General features: G+C 44.7%; 1 protein-coding gene across 1 annotated transcript in view; it reads left to right on the forward strand.

The window, feature by feature from the left end:
• fng (Fringe glycosyltransferase) overlaps positions 1–15,685 on the forward strand; it is an 89,343-nt gene that overhangs the window by 59,755 nt on the left and 13,903 nt on the right. The window lies entirely within an intron of this gene.

Raw genomic sequence — 15,685 nt, forward strand, 5'->3', positions numbered from 1 at the left:
GGGTGAAGGGTTGATTCGAAATCCGGGTGTTGCCTCCGAACGCACTCTTTTCAAATCAAAGCGGCGTGATTGCCCGGGAGCCGAATTTAATGGGAACCGCTAGTGACTCAGCAATTATTTTTACCCCGCTTGCCATGAATAGATTTGCTTTTGGGAACTTCAAATGGGACTAAAATTAGGGAGTGTACGCAGGGTAACCATTATTATGGCAAAAGTGTCTAGTCCAAACAAATTTATGAAATTTAAAATACAGAGCCTTGGGCGTCTTTTTAAATTCCCATTCTTGAAGAAAACGTGGGTGATTTTCTAGTCTCCAAAAGGTTCCGTGTTCGCCTAAGACTCGTTCAAACTGTGCTTTTATCAATAAGGTACCATTTAAAGTGTTGAATCATGTACGAGACATGTAGACGAGCTGTTTCTGTTATTGCTAGACATGTAAACACATGCATGTTGAAGGGGTTATTTCTTGGCATCGGGATATTTGTAAGAGTCGACATTTTTAAATTTCTTCGCGGCGCACCCATCGAAAATGACACTAATTGGCATCTAGTACTGGCGATAAATGGGTGGCATTGATTCCGGCCCCGTTTGCGGCGGGCTAACGTCTTACCCTTCACATCGGGAGGTCGCGGGTTCGATTCCCGCATAGATGGGCTTTTCTACATTTAGGGTTTGAGTGTACGTAATTTTTTCTGTTTTTTCAATTCCGTGGTAAAGTTCAAAGTGCTCTTTTCGGATTAATGTGAAATAAATAAATAAATTCCTTTTAGGGTATATAGAATAAAAAAAGAGGTTTTTGCAAATGATTACCGATGAGGGATAAACAACAGCTAAATTGCTTTATTTTTACAGACATTTGGTAAAACTATTTGAACAGTTCTGAAAATCATTTTGCTAACCTACGAAGCTATTCAACATGCTGACGAAGCTGATCGAGCCATCTTCATTTCTCAGCATCCATTTCCTCGCTGTGATAGGGCAAGGTTTGTCCAAACAAAATGTAGAATGATTTTTTTCCCGCCGACGTGGACGGATGGAGTGGGGCGATTTGTGACGGGATAGGTGGTGGGAGGTCTTGGGAAAGCAAAGCGACCCGCGTCAGTTGTGTGTGGGCCGTTACAGTGTGCTGATCACTGCAAAACCGGATCCCTGTTCGAGTGTCGTGTGACGAGTCCACAATGCCACGTTCCATGGAGCCGTGATGAAATTTTGTGTTAAAAGCTCGGGAAATCGGGTTCGGGAGATGCAGCAGTGTCCCGAGGAATTGTTTTCCGCCGATACAAGATGTCTCGGGAGGGTGGAGGGGAGGTTGACGATGAGGAATGCCCATCAACAACGCAGTGTGATGAATATGTGTAAAAAGTGAGAAACATGCTCGATTCTAATTGACCCCCAAGTGCCAGGATGTTAGCGGAAGAGTGCAATATGCAGAAAACCTCAGTGCCTTGCATTCTTACAGATGGATATAGCCAATGAGAAAGGCGTGCCAAGATGGTACCCAAGGTGCTGTCGGAAGACTGCAGCTTGTGTGACAATCTTGCCTCGGACCTCTTGGACCACACTGTTTAAGTGACTCGAATATTTTAGAATAGATGGTTACTGGTGACGAGACATGGGCGTTTGAGTACGACCCGAGTAGAACCCATTTATGCCAAAGAGGTCATGACGAGGTGCCTGAACGAGGGTCCTGCTGATGCATTTTACAGGAAGCGTACCACAACTGGCGGCGGAGGCACTGACTGGCATTGGTGGTGTGCCGATACATAACGGTGCTCTTATGAAGAATTTTAGCAATTTGTACTTTGATATGCAATAAATCCCCCCCCCCTCCCGATTTATTCTAATTATTTCTGTGGCAGAACTTGTAATTTTGGATTAGGGTAATTCAATTCAAGTTGCCATTGACTTTGTTTAGAAAGACGAGTGTACCATTGTCGCATTCGACAATCTCTCGCGTCGCTATTATCCCAGCGATCGGGAATCTGCGAAGGCCCAGGGGTGTGGGGGAATGTATGTACTTGAAGTCAATTGTATTGTATTTGTGAATTTCCCGCCCGGAATGCGTGGAATACAATCCGTTAATGATTGTCTTGAATACATGTTTGCCTGCCCCTTTGTCTAGGCACAGGAAAGGCTGTTAACCATGTCATGCCCGTGATACATGAAGGCATGTTGCACGATTGGTGTTCGGCCACCCCATTTCCTGTTTGGTTTTTGGGTGGATCGCGGGGTGCCATGTGCATGAGGGAATACAGGGAATATATGTAAAATGGCGAATGACCTTCCACCCCCTGCCTCACGTCAATGAGACGGCTTGCGGGGTATCGTCTAGATGTAGATGTATTTCAAAATAAGCTTCTGATAAGAGACTATCCCGGTGGAGTACATTCATTTTTTCTGATGGGCATATTGCCACCCGCGCAGAAATAAGTAGTTAGATTTCTTAAGTAATTGCTGTTGTGATGAGTGCTATAATGGGAAGGGCCTCGCTGAATCTTTGACATATCCAGAGACGAGACGAGTGGCGCTCAATGGAGTAAGCTACGAGGGCTGGGCAAAAGCCGCAAGAGAGGGAGAGAGACATTAAAGTAAGGAAAGCGGACATTAAACTGAGGATGACCAAAGAGTGTCGCGTGCAAGGAGTACGCACTGTTTGCCCCCGAGGTCACAACAAGGAGAGGATTTGGGGGAAGAGGCGACCGATAGTCCCCGCAGCTTCCAGAAGAATGAATCCATCTCCTCAAGATGTGAATGTCCCCCGTCAATTTTGCGATCGAGGGATCGTGTGCGAACAGGGGCGTCTGCATCGTTTGTCGATATCCATTCACCCTGTAGCGTTCCTTCCTCCCCGGCCGACCCTCCTGTCCACTTGCGAGCACCCTTTCGGGGACGACCGCGTAATCCTCCGCTCTCGTGGCCTTCTCCCGCCCTTTTTGCCCCCCCCCCTCGTGACCCCCATCATCCCTGACCTCTCGTGACCCCCTTGCCCCCCTCCCTCCACCCCCGCCGGCCCATCCCTTTAATTGGCGTCATCCTGTCCTTGTGGCAATTGCTGGGCCCATCTAGCCGCACTTATTCTATTCCCTCCCCCGCCATTTTATACGCCGACCCGGTTCAACCGCCCACCCCACCTCCCCCCTCCTCAATTTAATCCCATCCTTCCCGCTCCCAAGTGCTCTCCCCAATTCCACGTCCTCCCCTCGCTGGCCTGCCCTCTCCCTCGTGACGGGGGCCGTGAAAACCTATCCCGCTTGCTTTGCGGGCCACACCGACTCCCTCTACCGTTCGCCCTCCTGTGCCACCGACACTCCTTCGACGGGCACTGCCTTCGAGGAAACCGCCGCCTCCGCACCACGCGAAACTCTGGAGCAAGGATATCGAGAAGCTTTTATCGGGCTGCAATTTGGGAAAACATAAAGGCGTTTAGTAGTTGTGTGTGCATAATTATTAAAACTGCTCGAGGCATGAAAGCAAATTCCGTTTTCCTCTAATTTCTCATTCATAATGGAGAAAATCAGTACATTTATCTTCCGAGGGGTTCTCTCGAGGGCTCTAGAATCGGGAAATGAGGCCCCCTCCCCCCTGAGATTTAAACCCTAGGGAATGGGACTCCAAACCGAGAACCTGTAGCTGGGGCATTTCCTAAACCATTCAAAAGTTGGAAATAACTATACTACCTTGATCAAAAATTTCCCGGAATTTATTCAGAAAATTAAAAATACAAGTTTATTCATCTAAATCTATATTGTCCCCTTCAAAGTAATCCCCATCGACTGCAACACACTTATGCCAGCGCTTGATCCAATCCTCGAAACATTTTTTTATATTCGGTTTTCGGTATGTCCATCAGTGCTTCCTGCGATTTTTCCATTACTTCCTCTCGGCTGCTAAAACGCGTTCCCCGTAATGGTTTTTTAACTCGATTGAACAGAAAGAAGTCACAGGGAGCCAAATCAGGTGAATTCGGTGGCTGTTGGATGGTATTTGTTGCATTTTTCGTCAAAAAATTACGAATAATGATAGTAGCACTGTGCGACGGTGCGTTATCATGGTGCAAAATCCACGAGTTTTCTGCCCACATTTCTGGTCTCTTTCGGCGAATTGCTTCACGCAAACGTCTCATAACGCCCAAATAATACTCTTTGTTTACTGTCTGGCCTTCTGGCAAAAATTCATGATGCACTACACCGTTGTAATCCATGAAAACCGTCAGCATTGCCTTCTTTTTTGACTGAAAACGACGTGGTTTTTTTGGTCTCGGCTCATTTGGTGAACGCCATTCACTTGCCTGATGTCTGGATTGCGTGTCGTACTCATAAACCCACGTCTCGTCTCCAGTAATGATCCTTTTGATGAATGTGGGATCGGATTCAGCCTCGCAAATCATGTCTTTTGCGACGTCAACACGGTCTCTTTTTTGCATGAAATTGAGGTCTTTTGGCATGCTACACGACGGAAACCCAAATCATTAACCACAATGTCTTGGGCGGATCCATAGGCAATGTTCAAGTCCTCCGCTATTTCTCTGATGGTTAATTTGCGGTTATTGACCAACATTTCTTTTACTTTATCAATTTTTTCACCGACTTTCGATGTCGATGGTCTGCCACTGCGTTCATCATCTTCGATTGACTCACGACCACTTCTGAACCGCTCGTGCCACTGGTAAACGACCGTTTTTTTTAGAGAATCGTTGCCGAAACACTTATCCAACATTTCCAACGTCCGTGCGCCACTAAATCCGTTTTTTACGCAAAATTTAATACAAGTTCGTTGTTGCAAATTTAAATCCATTTCTGAAATTGTAAAAAATCGCCAACACACACAGAGATAGATGTACTCTTGGCTACGTAACTTTTGCAAATGTCAAGTTATGACACTAAGATTTAAAGGGAATATCAACAACAGATGTACCAATTTAACAAAAAAAAAACTCAAATCGGAACGATGGGAGCGCCACACGGTGGTTATTCCGGGAACTTTTTGATCAAGGTAGTATTTCATGCTTATTCAGTTCACTTTTTGAGCTTGTACATGATTAAATGAGCACCTTTTTAACTAAATTTTACTCGAAAATCATTCCAAAGGAATTACATGTTCGAGTTTGATAGGGTTATAATCAGTGGAAAATCATTGCAGAAGAATCATTTGAAAAATTATCTTGTAATGTCAGTCTCTCTAGGTCGCTGAATGGCATTCGTATGATTAAATTAAAAACGTTTTCTCCTAGCGCAGTGCCTGGTACTTTACCGCACTAATGGGAAAAAATGACAAATTTGCCTGACGAACAACTGACAGGAAAATGTTAACGAAGAAGTGACCTTTTCGGCCTATTAAGCTGGAGGATTATTGTATGTTCGCTAAGCGCATATTGACGAAAACAACGCCACTAGGCGGGAGTGAAGGAAATTCTAAAACTTCAACGGTCCCTCACCTTCCCTTATTCGTATCGTATGGCATCAAGTGCATGCTCTACCCGTTCGTACACACCTAAGGATCATCAAGCTTGCCGAACGTATTGTCTGTTGGAAGCAGACATTTCTCTTTCAATAACTGCTCAAGAACCAGAAATTAAATGTATTCCGAGAGGGATAGTTCCCAAAGCAGTGTGGACATGTACGCGGGTAGGCTTGTGTGCGTGCGTGCCCATAAACACATTAATCAACCCGAAGGTCGGTTTGGTAGGTGATGGTAGAGTTCACCCAGTACCAAGCCCGACGGCGTGTGAAATTCACACATTAGGGTAGGGGGGCCAGTTCCTTTCCCTGTGCCGGTTATGGTTTCCCAGGAAGACCTCGTACCCGAAAAATCACTTTAGCTTGGGTGGAGCTGCAGGTGCCCAGAGTGCCTTGCCCGGGGATCGAACCCGGGACCCTCCGGTCAGCAGTCCAACGCTCTACCCACTGGACTACCGCGACCCATATATATATAAGGTATATATATATATATATATATATATATATATATATATATATATATATATACCTTCTGAAGACGACGGCCGAGCCGTCGAAACGTCAAATAAAATAGTGTCCTTTCTTTGTGCCTCTATAGTCTAAAAATCTGCATCTCTGTTTTTATATATTTTTGCGTCGTCGAAGAGCGTTCCATTTCGAAGATATATATGTGTGTATATATATGTGTGTGTGTATATATATATATATATATATATATATATTTTTTTTTTTTTTTTTTAAGGTAATCTACTGGTTAACGTAGGTTTTTGGATGGACACAACTACCAAACAAACATTTTATTACTAAGACAAAAACACACAAAAAAAGAAAAGAAACTCAATAGGTGCCGAATTTTCGGTGGTCCGCACCACCTATTCTCAAGGAAGAGAAGGACGGAATTGAGGAAGAGAAGGGGCTGGAAACGCTGGATGGAAGGGTAAGTTGGGGAGTGGTTACCGAGGGGAAGAGTTAGGAGGGGGGTTTTTAGAAGTGCGGGGATAATATGGAATGTGTTGGGGGAGGAGGGGACATTTAAATCTGTGAAGATTGGGGTAATTAATGTCTAATATGTCTAACCTGGGCAATCCCAGGAATCTAGGAGCCAGATGAAGGCTTGCTCTACTGTTTTTAGTTTCAGTGGAGGGCCAGAGTTGGATACACTATAGCATTTATCAAAGGGAGTGTTGTGTTCGGAGGTGTGTTTGGATGTGGTCTTTTTTTGTGTGTTTCTGTTTTTGTCTTTGTTTACTAGTGCTAACTTCATATAAAATGTGTGTATATATATATATATATTTATAAATATATTCAGGGTTAGGGCGTTGGACTACTGAACGGAGGCCCCGGGTTCGTGTCCTGGGCAAGCCTCTCTCGGCGCCCTCAGCTCCGACCAAGCTATGTGATTTTTCGGGTACCAGGTCTACCTGGGAAACCGTAACCTGCACAGGGAAAGGAAATAGAAACCGGGAGAGGAACTAGAAACCGGCAGAAGGAGAGGAACCCTTTATTGCCCAATTGCGATGTGTGAATTTCACACGCCGTCCGGCTTAGTACTGGGTGAACTCTAACATTACCCATACCAAACCTTAGGGTTGATTACTGTGCGTGCCTTATTGTTTTTAACGTCGAAAGCGCGGGGATTTAAAAGAATGGACCGTAGAGAAATTGAGTTCATTCTTCACATATTTAATTGGGTAACATTCTCCTGTGCCTGCTTCTCATGACGGTGGAGGAACATTTCCCATGGGGCTTGTCCCTGGATTCTAGGGAGATTGGGTAGCACACTTAAAACTGATTTTCAAAGAGAGATATTGGGATTTTTATGCGGGCGTCCCGGAACCCGCCTTGCACAGACAAACCTCATGTACACTTTTTGTTGCCAACGTGTGTTTGTGGCACCTAATCAAATTTTCAACATTTCTGGTAGTGCCCTGAACGTTGCTCGTCGGTCTTCTCTCTCGATGATAACAGCTGTGTCAATGTTTACCCCCGTTTGAGCAGTGACCGGAGCCCCGAGGCCACCTTCTTTTCCAATTGATTATCTCCCCTTTTCTTTAACACTTTTAACCACCTTCAAACTGTTCTCTGGGGCAGAGGCTCTCCATGAACACGACGCAGCATTGAATGGGCCTACCTACCCTGGCGATTCGTTCGGTGAAAGAAACATTTCATCGCAGCGTCGCGTGCCATCTATATTGTTGCATGGAAATTACACACGACCACCATGTTTCGACTGAACATGTTTCAAATTTCCACGGCTGCTGCAAATCTGGTGTCAAATCAATGAAACCTTTACCACATGCATGCATGTATCACACAGAACATAGCATGCATTCAAATTCGAACACAATGAAAATATTCGAATAAAACAATTGAAATCATTTGCCATTTTTTTGCGTATGAAATCGGTGACCATTTTTAAATTAAACTGTTCCTCCTGACTCTTTGTGGGATGACGACACGAAAAATCTCCTCAAATATGTAATTGATGAACTTTAACTCTTGCTGTTTTCGTTTGTTGAATAGCAATTATCGTTGTTTATTTTCATTAAAAAATCGTTGAATGTCTTCCTGCATACGACTACCCAGTGTCTATTCGTTCAAGATAGAGTCTTACCTATTTTAATGAATGTTTTGGCTGGCCGCTAAGGATTATTTACTTGTAAGTGTGATGGGAACTTTCTCTTCCTTCACCTTAAAGTATTTTATTCTTCATTTCCGGATATGAAATTTCAGTCGCTTAACTTATGAACAGTATTCGTAATAAGTTAGGAGCCAACTTTAATTTGCACACCTCATCCCTTCCCACATCGTACCTCCATTCCGCAGGCGTTGGGAGTCCGGAAGTAAATATCGTAAATGGAGACCTTCCTTTGGGTGCTTCACGTCGTCCAAAAAAAGCTCTTCTCTCCCGGTGACATGTGACATTGATGCTTGCGCTTGTTCAGAGCTGGGGTAATCGGCTTAACGTGGCCAAATCTCCAAATCAGACGAGACGAATGTCTGTGTCAGCAACGTTGATATGGACTTGTTCTTACACGCGTATTGTTTCCGAGCAACAGAAGTATTTATTGTCCGACGTTTTTAGAGATTTCTCCGTTAAATAAAGTAACTTGTAGACGTGCTCTTGATTGGAAACATCGTGCGAATATAACTGAATCCTAAAATAAAAGTCGGCTTGAAGCAAAGATTAAGTCGACTTCCTTCTTGAAGGTGGGCTCCTGTAGTTGTGTTAGCTTTTGAAAACTGAAGATTATTCGAAGTACGTTTCGATGGATTTCACAGCGACTAAACTATGATATACCTGAATGGGAAGACATTTTTGACACTCACGATTCTTCTCCTTATCTTCTAGTGGTGCCTTCTTCTTATTCCTTATTTTAAGGACAGTAAAATGTTTCACGCACGATTTTATTTGTAAACAGTTGTGTTGGAAAGTATACATGTCAGCGCGATGACCTTTTGTGTAACCGTTTGCAAATTAGGCTTAAAAGATTTCGCTCTAATTATGGTGCTCCTCTTCGATCTTAAATCTCTCCCGAAAGTAGTGTCGCAACGACTCCACGCCCTCTCCGTTTACGGTCAACGTCCCCAACGGTTTAACCGGTTTCGGATGGCCTCATATTTATTAGTTACTTAAGGTCCCTATTGCAGCTTTGGATCTGATCGATAAACTAGGAATGGTCTCAAGAGGAACGTGCAGAAGTGCCACCTTAATCCTTTTATTTCCCCACGTGTTTCGCTCCTATTTTTATTTTTGCTTTTGTGGAAATCAAGATTTTGATTCGCTTCAGTCGAATCCATATTTTCGGCGAGCTTTTTGAACTCCATCCCGAAGCATTCTTATTGAGTCCCCTCGCAGTCGTCTGCCAAGCCTCTTTCTGTTCACCCACATGTTTTTCCACCCACCGAATTTCTATCTTAGGCTACGACTTCGTTTAAATATGGACGTTATCTGTCGCAAATTACGTGTTCAGCTTTAATTTTGTTGACCATGTCCTACCGTCAGCAATGCCGAGCGATTGCGATATTTTAAAATGTTTACCTGAATTCGCATCCCATACATTATTAACGCCCTGAAGTACGCTACAGTGTGCAATTATACCCTGTTTCTGTTTTTTAAATTTTGTTGGTAGGGCGATCACAAAAAAGCCCTTAGTAAAAGGGAGCCGTCGGAGGAATCCGTACGCGAAGGCGATGGAATACGTAAGCAAACATACAGGGTTCGTCCGGAAAATAAGTGTACTGACTCCTGGGCTGGGCGCGCCTGGAGCGGCGCGCCCAGCACCGCTCTGACGGGCTGCGATTGGAGGGGGGTATGTTGGCAAGCGACGCTGAAAAAGGCAGTCGGCTCTGAGCTGTGGTGTAGTGAGGAGCTCTGTTAACGCGAACCTCCACGCTCGACCCACGTCACGGAACGCGATGCCGAAGTTTTTGGAGCAGCGTTATTCCATCAAATTTGCGGTAAAGCTTGGGAAATCGTCTACCGAAACTGTCGGTATGATTAACCAGGCTTACGGGGAGTCAGCCATGTCCAGAAACATGATCTTTCGGTGGCACAAGATGTTCGTGGAGGGCAGAGAAGAGGTCGACGACGAGTCTTCGAGAGGTTCCCGATGATGCCTTCGCGGGAGCGTTCCAGGAATGGGAACGCCGCTGGAGCAAGTGTATCGACTCACAAGGGTCCTATTTTGAGGAATATTAGCTTAAGATATGTAAAAGTGTAATAAATTTTTTTTCCTGAGCTCAGCACACTTATTTTCCGGACGAACCCTGTAAAAGAAACGATGCCGTACTAAGGGACCGCTGTATCGATGCAGAGCTTGCATTGCGTGAGTTGTGAAATGAAGAGTGGTGGACAACTCTAGGCCCGTCAATATTTTAATCTACCCGCACCCTTTAGTGTGATTTTAATGATATAAACTGATTTTGAAATGCATTTCTACATCTACACGATGCCCCGCAAGCCGGCGCGGGGTGGCGTGCGGCGGGGAGGGGGGGGGGTGCTTGGTCACCAGCCATAAAATAGAATGAAATCACATGCAAAACCAAATCTTGTTACCTCCACACAAATATTAGTTTGATCATGCCCTAGGTAAATTTTAATCTCGCCAAAGAAAGCACTACTCATGCGACAATATTCAATAACTGGAAACGTGTTTTCAAATCATAATGTGGAACTGTTGAAAAGATTCACTTGCAGGATATCGACAAATACATGTGTGTACACTACCAATTATAATTATCTCCTGCGCGATTGCTGTCATGTCTATTGTGATCTCTAATGATACGAGGGAAAAACGGCATTTTAAATGCACCCGTTCTATAGGGTGCGGCAACATAACTTCCTTATTTGAAAGCGTTTTGCTTTTGAAAAATGGAAGTTAATGTTGCCGCTTCCTGTACAATAAATCTCCCCGATTGTACGTTGGTGATCCGACCTACCACAGTAAGTCCGGTCTGTGATATGTCCGAAACATCCTGAGATGAGTATCCCATATCACTCATAATTTCATGTGCATCAATTGGGCGGGGCAGCCTAGTTGGCGGATGGATCGGCTTCTCACCCGGAGGTCCTGCACCAAATGGTGCCCCCCCCCCCCCCCGCCCAGGTCGGCGGCGACACACGGAAAGGAGTCTGACCCCGTTGAGTGGATCTCAGCCGCTCCGTTCGCTCTATGCACTCACTTTAACCACTCAGGGGCTAAAGTTCGGTTTGACCCTCATCAACCGATTGTAACTCTGTGCTTGAATGCCAAGCAAATATTCATTTTCTTCCATGACGATCGCATCCACTGCGTTTGCTAGTTAAACGTTAATATATGTCAAATCGCTTCGCGCAGTTCCATTTCACTTATCATTTGAAATGCATTATTTGCAGTGAAGATGCGATTTGCGACTTTTATCCGAGTGTGTATCTGAGTAACGCGTACCTTCCACTCCACGTTTGTTGAAATCTTCGTTGACATGTTTGCCCGGCACCGCGCACCCCTCGACCGCGGATCAGGTCGCGGTCAAACTTGTGCGTGGTTCGGTCCCCAATGGATACTCAACCATCACCGTTTGCGGACTTATCCGAGACAAAATGGTGCTTACATAATGCTTCTTTGGCTTAATAATCCACACGGAAACTTGGGAAATAGAAGTCCCGAGCAAATGGGGGGAGCGTAATTAACTTTCATTGGAGTGAATCGCAAATGTGCAGAGTGAAACCAGATCGGTGATGATGAACATATTTGTATTTTTCCTTAAAAATAATTTAATAGTAGGAGAATTAATATTTCAGTAGTTCTTCTGACTCAATAAGATTATTATGAGTCCATAATAAGGTTTTTCTTCTGGCTAAAATCATAATAGTCCCTGAGACACGCCTCCGTCGAGAATCACTCGATGTATTGGAGGTTGGAGGTGAAATCCTTTCGTTTCCGTTGATCCAGCTTCTCTTAATTGCGAGCTAGCTGTTTACATGTTTCCCCTGAAGAATAGGAAAAAGTCGAGAGGTCAATAACCTTCGCCCTCACCTCCCTTCCCGTCGGCTCCTTCCCACGCAGGCTTACGCACACAATGGTAGCTCCGAAACCTAATTGCACATGCAGGTTTTCCGTTCCTTTTTATGCCGAAACAAAAAAAATAGGAGGGTGGAGAGGAGGCGGAGGAGGTTGGTCGAGCGAGATAAAGGAGGCGGCGGAGAGCACCTGCTGCACGGCGGGAGGCCATTTCTCGACGACCCCTCATCCCCCCCCCCCCCAGTGGTGCCACAGGAAGGCCCGGGTGGGGGGGGGGGCGGGAGCACTTGCCGGGAGGAGAAATGAGGTGGTGGTACACTTTCTTACGTTTCGTTTAAGGCGCCTTTCGTCGAGTTCCAAGCGAAATTGTCATTATTCTACACCAACGAATATTTTAAAGAGCACGTATGACAATGTCTCGCCCGAAAAAAAGCCTTCAGATATGTCCATCATGTAGGGCCTTGTTATAAGGGTGTTTGCGTTTGAATGATTCGAGATGACTCTATCGTCCATATTTTTTGCAATATCTTCACGATAAATATTTTTATTCCGTCGATGAGGTGAATTTGATTCGTTTCTTCCGGAGTGCGTGTTAAAAGAATTGGCCATCAGAGTTGAAATTTCGAAGGAAAATTTAATTTATCCATTATATTAGAGGTGTGAGTTAAGTTTGAGGGATAATTTAAATTTCTAGCTGGATTGAGTCCCTCGAAGACGGGCGGGCGCCTTCGCAATTGTTAACCGGGCGAGTGACGATGAGAGGAAGGCAGGGCACGAGCGGGAGGCGGGCCGTTCCATTCTCTCGAAATTTGGATCTTTCAGTTCAAGTCTTGGCGAAGAAAAACGAATGGATATTTTCGATTTGAATTTTAGTCGGTCCACGAAAGATGTAGACTACGATTTACCTCCCTCGAGTTGAAAAAATGTTAGTGAGAACTTTTTTTGATAGTTCAAGATGCGTACGTGGAAAATGTAAATATAAATTGCTGTTTATTATACGATGGTGCCAGTCCAGGGGTCCTGGTTCCTGGAGCTTCAAAAACCTCTCAAGTTGATTAACGTTCAGACTCATTACAAAACGGTCCAATCACCCATGCCCTCATTTCACTGGTATGCGGTTTAGACTACTTGTTTCGTACTTCGGTTCTTTCTGGGGGACTTGATTAAATTGACTCATGCCGTCGGGAACTGAGCCACAAATGTGAATCAAAGGATATAATATCCGAGGCAAAGGCTCTTTGAGTGACGCCAAATCATCGAGATTTGCCATCTGTAGGTATCGGACATTAATGCATAACAGGTTCAATTATGATGTGATTACTTAGATTGCGATATGCAAGCGCGTTCCGTCTCGATTCGTGCTAGTCGGTATCGAATCACCGCTTCCAATTTGAAAGAATGCTTTTTTTTAATGGATCTCTTTCTATGGGTTACAATTTAGATCGATGTCGTCGGTACGATGCTGTTGGAACGACTTTTTTTGTTGTTTTGAATCGGCCATAACCGGTGGGGAGAGGTATTATGGGAGGGTGGAGTGAGGGAGGAAGGGTGGGAAGAGGGTGGGAGGGAGGAAGGGTGGGGCCCAGGGCTTCCGCTGCGCTCCCTCAAGCGTGTCTTTGCGTGGCGGAGCTAAGTGGCCGGAGACGGAAAAAAAACGGCGCCACGCACATACAGTGTCGGGCGAGGCTCTACCAGTCGAGGGCAGAGGAGAGAGAGAGAGAGAGAGAGACGGAGACTGAATCAGCCAATGAATGACTTCATCTGAGGAAGCGCTCCGGGGCTTAACTTAATTTGCGTGCCAAATTGACCGACCCCGTAAATTTAGCGAACTCGCCCCGTCGCAACGTTCCGCGTCTTCCAAACCATTACTGTGACATGCATTAACCACGTACAGATCCTCAACCCTTTGCTGCATGGTGTACGACTGGGATCCGATGCCGATCTTGTTGCTTATTCAGGAATTCGCACACAAAATGTGGTCAAATTCACGCGACCACCTACTGACGTAAAAGGGAGATGGGATAGGGTCAGGTGGCGGGGAAGGGGGGGTGGAACGGGGGCACATTTCCCCCCTGGCCCATCTGATCACGATGGACAATCACCCGAAGGATATATTTCCATTACTGATTACCGGAGTACACATATTTTAGAAATCGACGTGAACTAATGCAAATCAGTGATTTTCCCAGTCTTTCAAATCCAGTGGACGTGGTCCTTGGAATTTCAGGGCCCGTCGCCGGCTCGTCCCCCCACTGCCCACCCTCCTTGTCCTTTCGCCCCCTCCCCTCGCCCCCTATCTCACAATCAGCTGTGGAACTTTGAGTAACCATCTCCCATGCGCTCCCAGTGAGACGCATTAAATGGGTGCACCGCCCTCCCCTCACGTTCCTCTCGTCAACAGTCGTCGCTTCTGAGATCGGTCGGACCCAGTTCTCCACTCTTCATTTTCCCTAGCCTTTTCAACCACTTCTCTCTCAGCTCTTCTTTTTTCCCGTCAGCCATTACTGCACATTTTATGGATCTCACACAATGTCTTCCTTTGTTGTTCTTCCGATTCACTTTCCCTCAATTAAGATGTTCCGCTTCAGGATATATTTTACACGTTTATTCCCCTGGTTTTCAAATTTCCCAGATTTTTTTATCTCTTCTCTGCTAAATATATTTAAATATGTGTAATCCTTGATTAAAAACCCGTTGGTCTGAGTATGCATGATTGTGTACATGCTATTCTGCTTCTGTTTCTTATCCCTTATTCACGCAAAAATTGAGTCTTTGTTTTTTGTCGCCTGAGTGATAGTGATCATTCTGTGTGGATCTCTGCGATGGAAATATCCATTTCTGCCTCGTTTGAATGTGAATTTTCCCGCAATCGTACATTTATGTACTCGGCATGCACTCGCTATGGAAAGCCATTTCTATATCCTTTTATTGCCCACTATGATGTGATTATTATAATTAATCTACCGGTTAAGGCAAGTTTTGGATGGACACAGCCGAGCAAAGATATTGCGAAATAAACTTAGCGTTTCGGATGAGAGCGGATTTACCTCGGGTAGCTCTTCAAAGTCATATCTTACTGCATTTCTTATTACTTATCGATTACTCGTCTGATTCGCTTATGAATTATCAAATCGTATTCACACAACTATTAGTCAGTAATATCCACTTCACATACCGCTAAAATCTCTCTTCTGGTGATGGGTTGTAGTTAAAACGTTTTTCTATGTTATTATTAATGCGTTTGACTGCATTTAATCGTTTTGCAGTGGTACATTTTCCTTCATTTTTTTCTTTGATATTTCTTACATATATATTATTAGGGTCGCTGTAGTCCGGAGGGTCCCGGGTCGATTCCCGGGCAAGGCACTCTGGGCACCTCCAGCTCCACCCAAGCTATGTGATTTTTCGGGTACCAGGTTTTCCTGGGAAACCATAACCGGCACAGGGAAAGGAACTGGCCCCCCTACCCTGATGTGTGAATGTCACACGCCGTATAGGGCTTAGTACTGGGTGAACTCTACCATCACCTACCAAACCGACCTTCGGGTTTATGGTTTTATATATTATTAATCAGTATTTTTATTTTGATTAATTTTTCTCCACATTTATATGTGTACAAATATAAGTTCTCCTTTTATCTTATCTCATGTTAAATGCATTGTTTTATTTTAATTTTTTATTTTATTATTATTTTAAATTTCGTAAATTATAACATTAGCATTATCT

This window comes from Hetaerina americana, unplaced genomic scaffold (assembly GCF_022747635.1).
Source record: "Hetaerina americana unplaced genomic scaffold, ioHetAmer1.1.p SCAF_1, whole genome shotgun sequence".
NCBI classification, from domain to species: Eukaryota; Metazoa; Arthropoda; class Insecta; order Odonata; family Calopterygidae; genus Hetaerina; species Hetaerina americana.